General features: G+C 40.5%; 1 long non-coding RNA gene across 1 annotated transcript; it reads right to left on the bottom strand.

Moving 5' to 3' along the window:
• Window positions 1–343: 343 nt before the first annotated feature.
• On the bottom strand, window positions 344–10,925 carry LOC138064723 (uncharacterized). The gene is made up of 4 exons (XR_011137972.1): window positions 10,717–10,925; window positions 9,702–9,766; window positions 9,183–9,318; window positions 344–2,462 (listed from the first exon to the last, which is right to left on the bottom strand). It is a non-coding gene; the product is annotated as an uncharacterized lncRNA (long non-coding RNA).

Below are 10,925 nucleotides of genomic sequence, written 5' to 3'. Positions count from 1 at the left end.
TGGCTCTGTGGAATACCTGGGATCACTTTTCAACTCCACTTTGAGATTTAAAGTGGTTGAAATGAAATGCTTATTTACAAGTGCATCCTCTCGAGACCATAATTTTGCTGAAGCAATATTTAATTACTTATAACATATTTGCATGATTAGAACATGAAGAGGACTATGGGCAGTGAAATGTGGGTGAGGCCAAATTCCCTGCAGGCTGACTGCTGCTGAGATTGTAAATCCTGAACACAATGCAGTGGGCTTGAGGTGGGCAGGAATAACAAATAAATTCTGCAAAACAGTATATGTTGGTGGGCTAACCAAGTTTGTATTTTATTCATAAAACATGCTTGAATGTAAAGTATTCTCTCTCCAGTACAAAGTCCTCAACAGACGTAAAGACATAAGAAGAAGGAAGAACACCGAACTGCATACACATACGAAAAAAATCTTTTTGGATTTGAATTGCGTGTTCAAGTGTAATTGGAGCACACGGCCAATAAAGATATTCATACAAAGAGGGGAGCGAGGGCCTGATCAACAGCGTAAGTATATGGCCCACTGCAGTAAAGTAAGCAATCGGCCCATTTGCCCTTACGTCTCTAAAGCCTGCCTCTGGCAGGGAAAGCTCTAGTTCGCCGTCATATGGGTCGTCGCCTCCTACAGGCTCTTGCGAAAGGTGGCTGTGCAGGAGATGGGTACCAAGGAGTCGATGGGACTTAGCTCTCTGTGCCAGCAGCTACTTGAGGAGTTAGTTGTAGAGGTGGGACTTGGTTTGGTGGTGGAGCGCTGAAGTTGAGCTATAGTTTTGCATTTGTAATTGGAACACTCAAAGCTTAGGGGAAATAGCTCCATTTGCTTAGTAACTGAAGTGAAAGAAACGTTAAACTCAGTGGCAAAACTTCCATTGATTTCTATGAGACATGAAATTAGCTCCACTGCTGGTACCTGTAATGATACTGGTCATGTACAGGTACTGTAACTCATTAGTACTCATTAATAACAGGTACTGCGAGTACCTGTAATGAAAAGTGCAGAGAGTTTTAATGTATTGCAATGTAAAAATTACTGTTATGGTTTCACGTCATTTTCTCATTCCCTAGAATCAACACAAAGGCTTGCCGTGACATCACTGGGGCTGAGATCAGGCCCCACTGTGAGCCTCCTCTTACTAAATTCACTCAGCTAGGCCTGAAATTTTTCCCTGACCTAGCCATCTATTTGTTTCTGTGACCCTAACTCGAGTCCATTGCAGGGATTTCACAGCAATCTGTTTTATCGAAGTACATGGTTCCATCAGTAGCGTTTCCTGCCAACGGTCTGGTACTCCAAGCCAGCTAGATATGAGTAAACTCCGACTTCAAAGCACAGTGGCTTGGTGAGGAGGTGCTTGGCTCTCAGGAACCCCTGATATTAGGTCTAGCACAGCACCCACAAATAAGGCATGACAGACTCTCGTGAGGCTCAGAGCCGCCACCAAGAGCAGGCAGCCCTGGCTGCAAAGGTAACGCACCAGACCCTCAGAACCAGTAGAGTCCAGTGCAGGTTTTACACGGGGGCCAGATCTTAAGGTTGAAGCCATTTCTTGAGTATTGTCAAGGATGTAGCTACTGGGAAGGGAAAAATAGGCTGATTTACCCTCAGAGATTTCTGCACTAATTCAGGAAATGCACGCAAAGGACATGAGAAACCAACATCAATTAGAAGAAGAAACATGAAAAATATCTTTCAGCATCTGCCCTACCCTTTATTATTATTCCAAGTGCATTCAACCAATCGTCCTCTCAGTCTGCTTCATTATGAGCAAAATGTAAAATAAAAACGGAGTGTTTCTATCTTCCCACTAACAATGCTGAATCTCATTTCCTTGGCAGGAAGATTTCCATGCATGGCACAAAGGGAAAGTATCCTGAGGTGGTCACCTCATCCACAAAAATATCTTTGAAAGACTGTTCAAATGAAGAGAGAAAAGTACACTTTGGTCCCTTCTGGTTTGTAGAAAAAAGGAAGATGTTAATAGCGAAATGACAAGAGCAATCATTATTATGGCATCAAGTTTTGAGTTCAATATTGAAAAATAATACTGTAGTGAACAGGCACAGGAGAACAGAAAATAGCAAGGGAATACAGGCAGAAATAGCTTCTGTTGTTTAAGGTTCAAAGCCTGATGATTACAGTTATTAACACACGAATATTGAATAACATAGTTTCTGAGCCTACATATTATATGGGAACAAACAGTTCTGATATTTCAGGGGAACGTTTGTCTCAGTACTGATTTTGCTCCAGTTAATAGACGCAGGTCAGATAGCAAGAAAGCAGAAATTGGGTGCACGTGGCTGGTCAACGCAGGAGCAGCTGCAAGCCGTAGGTAGTCAGTGGACACTGGACACCTTCTGACACCATATCCATCCGGGTTCTTCAAACACTTTGAACAGTGTCCCATTTTGGGGCCTCAAGGAAGGGGTGTCCACCTGTCAGGAAAGAAGGGAAGCAACACAAAGGGAAGTAACGCACAAGCTGCTGAACTTCATTTACATTTTAAGTGATCGTGCTCAGGACGGCAGCCCGTTCCCACTGGAAGGCAGCTGTCCGTATGGACCCCTTACTCCTCATACCCAAATTGAAAGAAAACATCATAAGGAAAACCGTCCAGTAGCCATCCTCTTCTGACAGATCCTCTCATTTTTCTATGACATTTTGCAATTCCTTAGAAACCTCATATTTGCCTTCAGCCTTAACGTTAATAACATGAATATGCCTTTAGGTTTAGGCGTTGCAGCTGCGATGTCTTCTCTGCTGGCGAGACAGCTATGTGTTTGCTTGCGCAAGGGAGGTTTTTAACACTGAGATGTTATAGCAAAATGGGCGAAACAAAACGGGCAATCTGCACCCCTGAGTAAGCAATTTAACTGCAGATAAGAAAATGATGGATTCCAGTCTAGCTTGTTCCATGAACTGAAAATAAAAATAATAATGAAGTGGTCTGTAATAAAAAAGAAACAAATTACAAATATTACACTATTGATTTCAAAGGACTATAATTTTAGAGAGGTGCTTTCAATTCTGTCAGCCTTATAAATCTTGAAAATGAATGGGGAACGTTTCAGGAACACAGCCTTCCGAAAACACCACCTCTCATTATTCGCAATGTTTTGAATAAAAACGAAGGTAGCGCAAATGTTTAAACAGATGGCTCAATGATATGCCTTTTTTCTTTACTAATCATAGTTATTAAAGCGACCACTTTATTTTTTATTGTGCTTTAAATGGGCATAGAAAATGTGAGTCTGCTAATGACCTTTGTACATCATGCTGCAAATTGATTTTGATGACCTTTCACTCTCAGATAATTAGGCTGGCTTCACGCACATTCATCTCGCTCCCACCGCATGGAGACTGCCTGCTGCACCAGGCCCCGCCGCTTTCCCCCTCTCCTGCGTTTTGTCTCTTCCCCGCGATCGCTGACTGGTTGCTGTTGGAGGACCTGGAAGGTTTTTGCATTGAACCCGAGCAAAAATTGCCATTTATCTGATACTGAAATGCCAGCGCTCGCGTGAGGCCAAATTTGGGGTGAAAACAACTGCAATGGTTTTTTTCTTTTTTCATAATGGCAGATTCTGAAAAATTTGGCTCAGAATGTCAAATACCATCTTCCACTCATTACTGTGCCTAGCTGGGGTTTATTTTTGCCTCAAAACTAAATCTAATTTGGATGGTTTGGTGACTCTGAGCTGAAATTTTCATTCGGGCCTCCATATACTCCATGTACGCAACATGATGATAATTTCAGTAGAAAATACTGTGATATCCTAGGGGAGTCTGACTTCCAGCAGGGAAAAAGCAGCAAATATAGATAAAAACTCAATAAACTAAGAACCTATTTTTATGGAAATGTAACGAATGAGGGAGGAAAATGCCGCATACAGGCAGAGCACATGAGCTTAGCTGTCTCTAACGCAATGTTTTTCCTTAGGCATCAGCTGCTCTAAAAGTAAACACCTTGTAGGGAAGCGCACCTGTTACATCAAGACATACGCTGGGAGTATATCCTAAACATATTCTGTGAGCTATCAAAAACTTTCTGAATGAGAGCTGCTTAAAATTGCCTATTTAAAAAGTAGGAGGTTTAGAAAAGTAAAATCTATTAAGTCTTTCAGCGGAAATTGATAAAGGAACCAGAAGAATGTGTTCCTCATACTACATACCAGGATGTAGGCAGTTACTTACCAGGGATCCTAAGCGTATTATTCTAAGCAGGGTTCTCACAATTTTTGTTGGCACCAAAAATTCATCCTATATTTCATGTCTAACAAGCTAATGCATCAGGTAACTGATGTAGGAGGATGAGAGTTGTTTCGAGATTAAGAAATATCAGCAAGGCAACCCTGCATCGGAAAGAGGTTGTATGGACAAATTACCTAACCCAGAAGAAACTACATTGCCTCATGATACGTTTGTGTTACGGGCCTCAATGCAAGACGAGGCCCTGAAGTGCCAGGACTCTGCATCCAAAGGAAGAGGCAGAGGCTTTTAATCCAAGCAGGCACCAACGAGTTGGTATGCATGAGCAAATGAATAAAAAAAAAAGGGAGGGAGGGAGACCCAAACAATTAAGAAATACTGTTGCTTCGTAAAAGGGTAGCAAGTTTCAGCTCCCTGTAGAGAGAGAGACAGAACTGTTTCTGTTGACTTGCCCTGATGTCAACCCAGGCAAGTCCTATTAACTTCAGTCCAACGAGATAAGAAGATCCAGGTATTTCTAGGAGGAAGGGGGAACTAGAGCGGGATATAAAGGTCTCCGAGGGAAAGACAAATCTTAAAAACAGCCAGGCTTAACAGAACATTCATGCTGAGATATTTTTATTATTAATGTTATTATTATACTTGTCAGTAAAGGCAACCTCCAAGAGAGGAAAAGGTCTGGAACGTAGCCAGAATGTGTTTACTATCTTACGAGCAGGATGGAAAAGCTTTCTACGTTTCTTGCTGCGTAAGATCCACAAGGGCAAGAACTTTGTGTTCTCCTTTATTCTGTACAGCTCTCAGCACAATGTCAGTTCTTAATAAATAATAAATAAAATAATGACTTGGAGAACATATAAAAAGATGAGTGGGGAGGACATACTCAATTATTCATAAACGTTCTCAACAATGTCACTTTCCAATTAAAGTGTCATCCTATCGTCTGTGTGGGTGAGACAACAACCTTCATCTCACACAAATGTGACAGCGCTAAGAGCAAAAGGATTTTGTCATATATTAGTATCTAGGACGTGATAAAACATTTAGAGCAAGTTTTCAGGAGAGGAATTTTTCCATGATTGTCTTGCCTGCACCACTGAAACTCCAGTCATTTCAATTTTGTGTGTAAAATATAGAAGCTGCAAACTGACAAAGATTTCATTTAAGAGTTTGAGCAAAAGTTCCTAATCTACTAAATCGTTTTCTTTTTGAGCAAGTCTCTGCAATTAGAAACACTGTAATAATTTAATAAGAGCTACCTCGTACCCAGCTCCCGCCATGCCCCATTGCCAATCCACCTCCCCGGGTTATAATGGATCACTTCTGTCCTGCCCTTGTCATCCAGGAGCGATGGGGACCCTCACGCGGAGTTGTGCGGAATAATACGTCGTGCCCACGCTGTTCACGACCGACTATAGTCATACTGCATATTAGAGGAGTAAACCGTGCTGCATGAGTTATTTCACCACCCTTTGCGCTATACAGCACAGAGCTCTCGAAAACCAGTCACAACGCATCTCAACCACTAATACCAGCATATTCTGTGTAATAAGGGGCCATACTCTGTCTCTCTCTCTCTCTCTCTGCAGGGCTTCTCCCAGGTTCCTACAAGCGGAATAGGGTAAGGAGGGCAGCAACAGCAGGTGAAACACATACTTGTTCTCCCAGCCCCGAGGAAATTGTTCAGAACTGCACGTTATTGCTCTTTTCCAGTGGTTCTATTCTGAGTCATGCAGCATTTAGTACGGTTCTTAAAATTACAGCACTGGGAGCCATGAAGCAGTATGACAATAAACAGAGAGATTCATCGCAATAAATAGTAAGTTGCTAGCTATCAGAGTCACAAAATTTGAAACACCAAACTCGGGAAGACTCAAATGCAAGAAACAAAACACAGCAGCTTGAAATGTGTACTGTTAAATCTCAGGCTTCCTAAATAAATCTCCCGACTTGCGCAAAGACAACACGCCCTTTAGGCTGCCAACCTTCAGGCCAGGTTTCCGAGGCTTGATGACTGCGGGGAAAACTCCATATGCCCTGGTTTATGGAGAGCAAAAAGGAGCTAAAAGGGAAAAGGTAGGCATAGCGTACTTGCTCAGTTTTGTGTCACAGTGGCACAAAGTGATCTCTGATGGCCTACTTATCCTCCATGTGAAAAGTTATTTATAAGGAAAAGTTTGGAAACCGACACCTGTGAAGTTTTCCTATAGCAGCACCTTCTTTCACTTTTTTTTTCCCCCTAGTTCAGAGATCTGGACTAGAGTATGAAAATTCCCGACAGTAATGCTGTGCTCAACTGAATGTGCTTCCCCCGTGCTACAAAGCTATCTCATCTTCATACAATCAATTTGTGTATTATACAAACAAATAAATCTAGGCCTAGGTAGCCAGGTGAGAAAATATCACCAATTTCAGGTTTTATTTCATTGATAATAGGCATTAAAAAAAAAAAAACCTATTTTCAAATTTGAAGGACCTCATTATTTATTTGCTTTGACAGCTGATACTAATGGTGGGATGTCCACATGTGGCAGATGAATATAAAACGTTATGGAGAACACCAGTATACAGCATATTCCCTGGATTCTCTTTGTTATTTACAGCTGAGCTCTGCTGCACAAAACCTCTGCGCTGGCTTTTTAGGGCATGCAGTACAACCGTTTCATTCACTTTCATGTCAACAAGCTTTGGCTTGATAAATTAAAACAGAAAAATGCTGGGTAAAGCACTGCAGACTTGCACGATTCATTTTGCAGCAATTTTCTCAAGGCTGCCTCAAGAATGACCTGCTGTCTTCCTTGTCTCCTTATCATTTTCCCATCTGGAAAAGTCTGAGCCAGGCCGTACACTGGGGAGTGAGCGGTCTGAGCCTGCTGCATTCAAAGGCCATTAACAATCATAACTCTTAAAATCACCACCCTCTTGCAGACAAGGTTAATAGTAGTCTATAGAACAGGTAGGGAGGTCAGTAGTTAACTTTTACTAAAATAAACATCAAGTGAGTTGCTTGATTTCCTTTGTTACCTCAGATGTAAAACAAGAATTGCCATTTTCAGAGGCTGCTGCTAAAGATTACTGTTAAAAACATGGAACTTCTCTTTTGATTCAATGGCTTAATAGCCAGTGAAAGACATCGTTTATGTATATATCTCTTGGATTAATTTATTCATCTCTTTCCTCTAAAACTAAAGTACAGCTGTATTTTCACAGAGCCTGGCAAGTATGATTAATTTAGCAATTATCTCAGTAGTCTAGCACCAGGTTTTGATATCCAAAAAAACTAGAGAATGTTTAAATTTCAATAGAGAGGGACAGATGAATCTGAGAAAGAGCACTAATTGCTAACATCGAGTCTTTGTCAGTCAATGCAATGTCATAAATGAAAACAAAAATCAATGCAGGAATCAAAAATAATATCAAATTTAAAAGTCTAAAAATCCCTAATTAAACTTTGCTCACTAAATGAAATTCAGAAAAGCCCTGTGAATAGGGGAGAAAGTGTAGGGGTTTGACATTATGGGGAAAAAGAAGCAAATTGATCCTGTCACTGTAGACAATTTGCAGCTCATCCAGAAGAATAAGAACCAAACAAAAGAACTAACTTCTAGAAAAGGGAAGTATTAATCAGCATCAAAGAGGGAATTGATAATCATTACAGTGAGTCAATAAAAGAAGGAAAAAATTAGTTCATCTCAATGGTAAAAACATATATCACAGATTATCAAGTAAGAGTAGCTATCATTATTTGCAAGGTTAGTAAAACCACTAATTATATTTCTAGTGATACATTGCGTAGATCTATATGTGCGCATGTGCACGTACACACAAACACCCTGTGTTCTCCTTCAGATGAACAGCAAATGCCAATGCTACAATGAAACAAGTCCACCTAGTAGCCCACGCTACGGAGAACTAAAGATGCAGGTATATCTGAAAGGCTGCTTCTTTATTCACATTTAAATTTTAGGGTTTGGGTATTTCAGAGTCTTTAAATGGGTGGAATTTTTTTGCCTTGAAAATTCTTTGCCTCTTGAAAGACAAATGAGGGAAAATTCTTAAAAATAAATATTTTGCTTCCACCCTTTTTTTATTTGTAACATTTATATTTGTCATTTCATTCTGCACTCTCCTGTACGGACGGACCCCACTTACGGAACTGGGAGTAGTGAGTGCTGCCAGTATATATGAAGCTAATGCTTAGGATATTCTTGGTGAATTCTTTGTATATCTGAGGCCCCTTTTTTTAAGGCTTCTTTCCTCCCTCCCCTTCCCCCTGAAGCCCTGAACGGCTCAGTGAATTGCTAAGGGTTTATGGAGCCTTTCACTCTGGGTCACTGGTTTGATTCAAGTCTAAGTCAGCAGTGAACCAAGAGTCATTACCATCCGAGGATGGCTTTGTGCTTCTTTATAATGAGTCGGTGGCTTGAGCCAGTTTCCTTTGAGGCACAAATGATAAGCACCTTCACAACTGACACTCCTTTGGTGCAGTCTTAGCTGAGAAGACTGAATTTCTGAGCCATGGACCAGCCACTCTAGGTCAGACAGGAGCGATGCGAGGGCTGCATTAGAAAAAATATCTGGCTGCCACCTATGTTTTTTATGTAGAAAAAATAAAGAATTTGCTTTCCAGAGCTATTCATCTCTGCTGTATTGATGAAAAGCAAGCACAAAAATAACAATAAAGAATTTCTGTGACTCTATAGTCAAGACATTATTATGGAAACTTTCTCCGAGTGAAATAATAAGTTATCTTGCCTGCTGGCTGTGATTGTCCTCTGGGAATGAATACATCCTGATTAGGAATGAAACAAAAATGTTGTTAAATTGCAAAAAGCTGATGGGACTGAGAAGGAGATATTGGCTTTGCTGTCACCAGTAGGGCTGCCTCCACTTCAGTGAGATAATCTTTATTCTTTTACGAAACTATGCTTTCTGACAATCTCGCTCACCTACAACATTAATTTTGGACTTCTTGCTCCCTTTACAAGCAGTCTTTGATAAGTCAGTGTTCATATTGGCAGTGAACAAAATGATGGGCAACTTCTGATTTGTTTAAAATCCTTTTAGCTGATAATGAAACTCCACCTGAAAATGAAAACACATTCAGTAAGTGATTGGGTTGCCTTTTGATTGTTGGCCATTCTTAAATGAGGCTTTTCTCTGTTTTTATATTATCCTCATCCACATGGTGTCAGCAGCTCTGGCTAATTTCTAGTCCTGATCCCATTTTCTTCTATCACCCATATCTGCCCTGTCCTCATAATAGCAATATATCTAAAAACGGAGCCTACTTCAGTCTAATTTCATTCCAGATGGCAAAATTCTCTAATCTACTAGATAAAAGAAATCTCAAATTTACCAAATAAGAAAGCCACACTCTAATGAATTAGCACACTTCCCCTGACCTTGGTGAAAATTACTCATGGCATTTCCCTACACTAACATGTCAGTAGTGACTTCCTAATTACCTTCTCCAGCTCCATTCTTCTGAAATTTGTATTTCTATATCCGTGCAACATATTCCACGCAAAGCCTGCAAAACACAAGGGGGTTTTGCATATAGGATTCTCTATACTGCAAAACTAACTTCCGTTCTGCATCAATTGCTGGTCTTGACATGAGAGTAGCTGCAGCTCAAGCTAACTGATTAGCGCTCCAGTACAGGCTCATTGAACGAAATGGCAAAACTATTGAGTACTGGAGCTCAGAATCAATCTGAAGCCCCTCATTCTGCAAAACACCTATACACAGAAGTAATTTTACGCGTGTGAGTAATCCCATTGTGTTCAAAATAACCTCCCATCAGCAAGACTGAGCTTGATATTTGAATGATTGTTTAGCTCTGAATTTTTTAGCTCCAATCGCTTCACCCTGAATTTAAATAAGTCTTTGACTATGATGGGAAAAGCACACAGTCCATGCTACTTCTGATATTTGCGTACAAATATCCGCCTCCAAAACTGGAGCCTCTAAAGGAAAGCCTAATTAAAGCAGTTGCATTTCCTGCAAAGTCATGTGTTTACTAGAAACGTGCTAATTCTTCGTGTTACAAGATTAACACACCATGTGCTTTAACTGGATGGTGGGGAAGTGCTATTATAATCTATTATTTTATCAAATGTATTTTTAAATACTTCTGCCAGTGAATCAACCTAAGCACACAGCTAAAAGGCAAGGACGGGGAAGGGGGCTCATGTGCAGAATGAATTTGGCCCTCGGGAGAAATCCCCGTGGCTGTGTACAGTACCACCCCCATCACGGCCGCTCCACAACCAAACATTTGATACGCTTATCAGTGTCAAGAGCAGAGGTATGGAAAAGCCACAAAATGAGGCTGAAAAGCCTTGATGGTGCCAGCTGCTCTTTAACCTTGACTCAACTGTGCGGGTATTATTTTAAAAAAATAAAAAAATAATAAAAAAACAGCAGGTAAGGGAAAGGCAAGCGAGCAAGCAAAAAGGAACGTAAGAAAATAGGACAGACCTGAAAATATTGCTTCCTCCAGATAACAGCTTTCTTCTTTCAGCTGCTGAAGTCTCATTTATTCTCTCTTAATAAATCAAAATATCAGAGCAGTCTTGTAGACACCAGTCTCAAGCTCCCCAAGGGAAAGCTAACATCTTTTTAACTCCTTGAGGCAATACAAATATTGCCTTCTAATTATTATTATTTGTGTGATTTTTTTCAAAAAG

This window comes from Struthio camelus, chromosome Z (genome assembly GCF_040807025.1).
Source record: "Struthio camelus isolate bStrCam1 chromosome Z, bStrCam1.hap1, whole genome shotgun sequence".
NCBI classification, from domain to species: domain Eukaryota; kingdom Metazoa; phylum Chordata; class Aves; order Struthioniformes; family Struthionidae; genus Struthio; species Struthio camelus.
The sequence above is the reverse complement of the archived record's forward strand: the minus strand, read 5'-3'. Positions and strand labels throughout refer to the sequence as shown.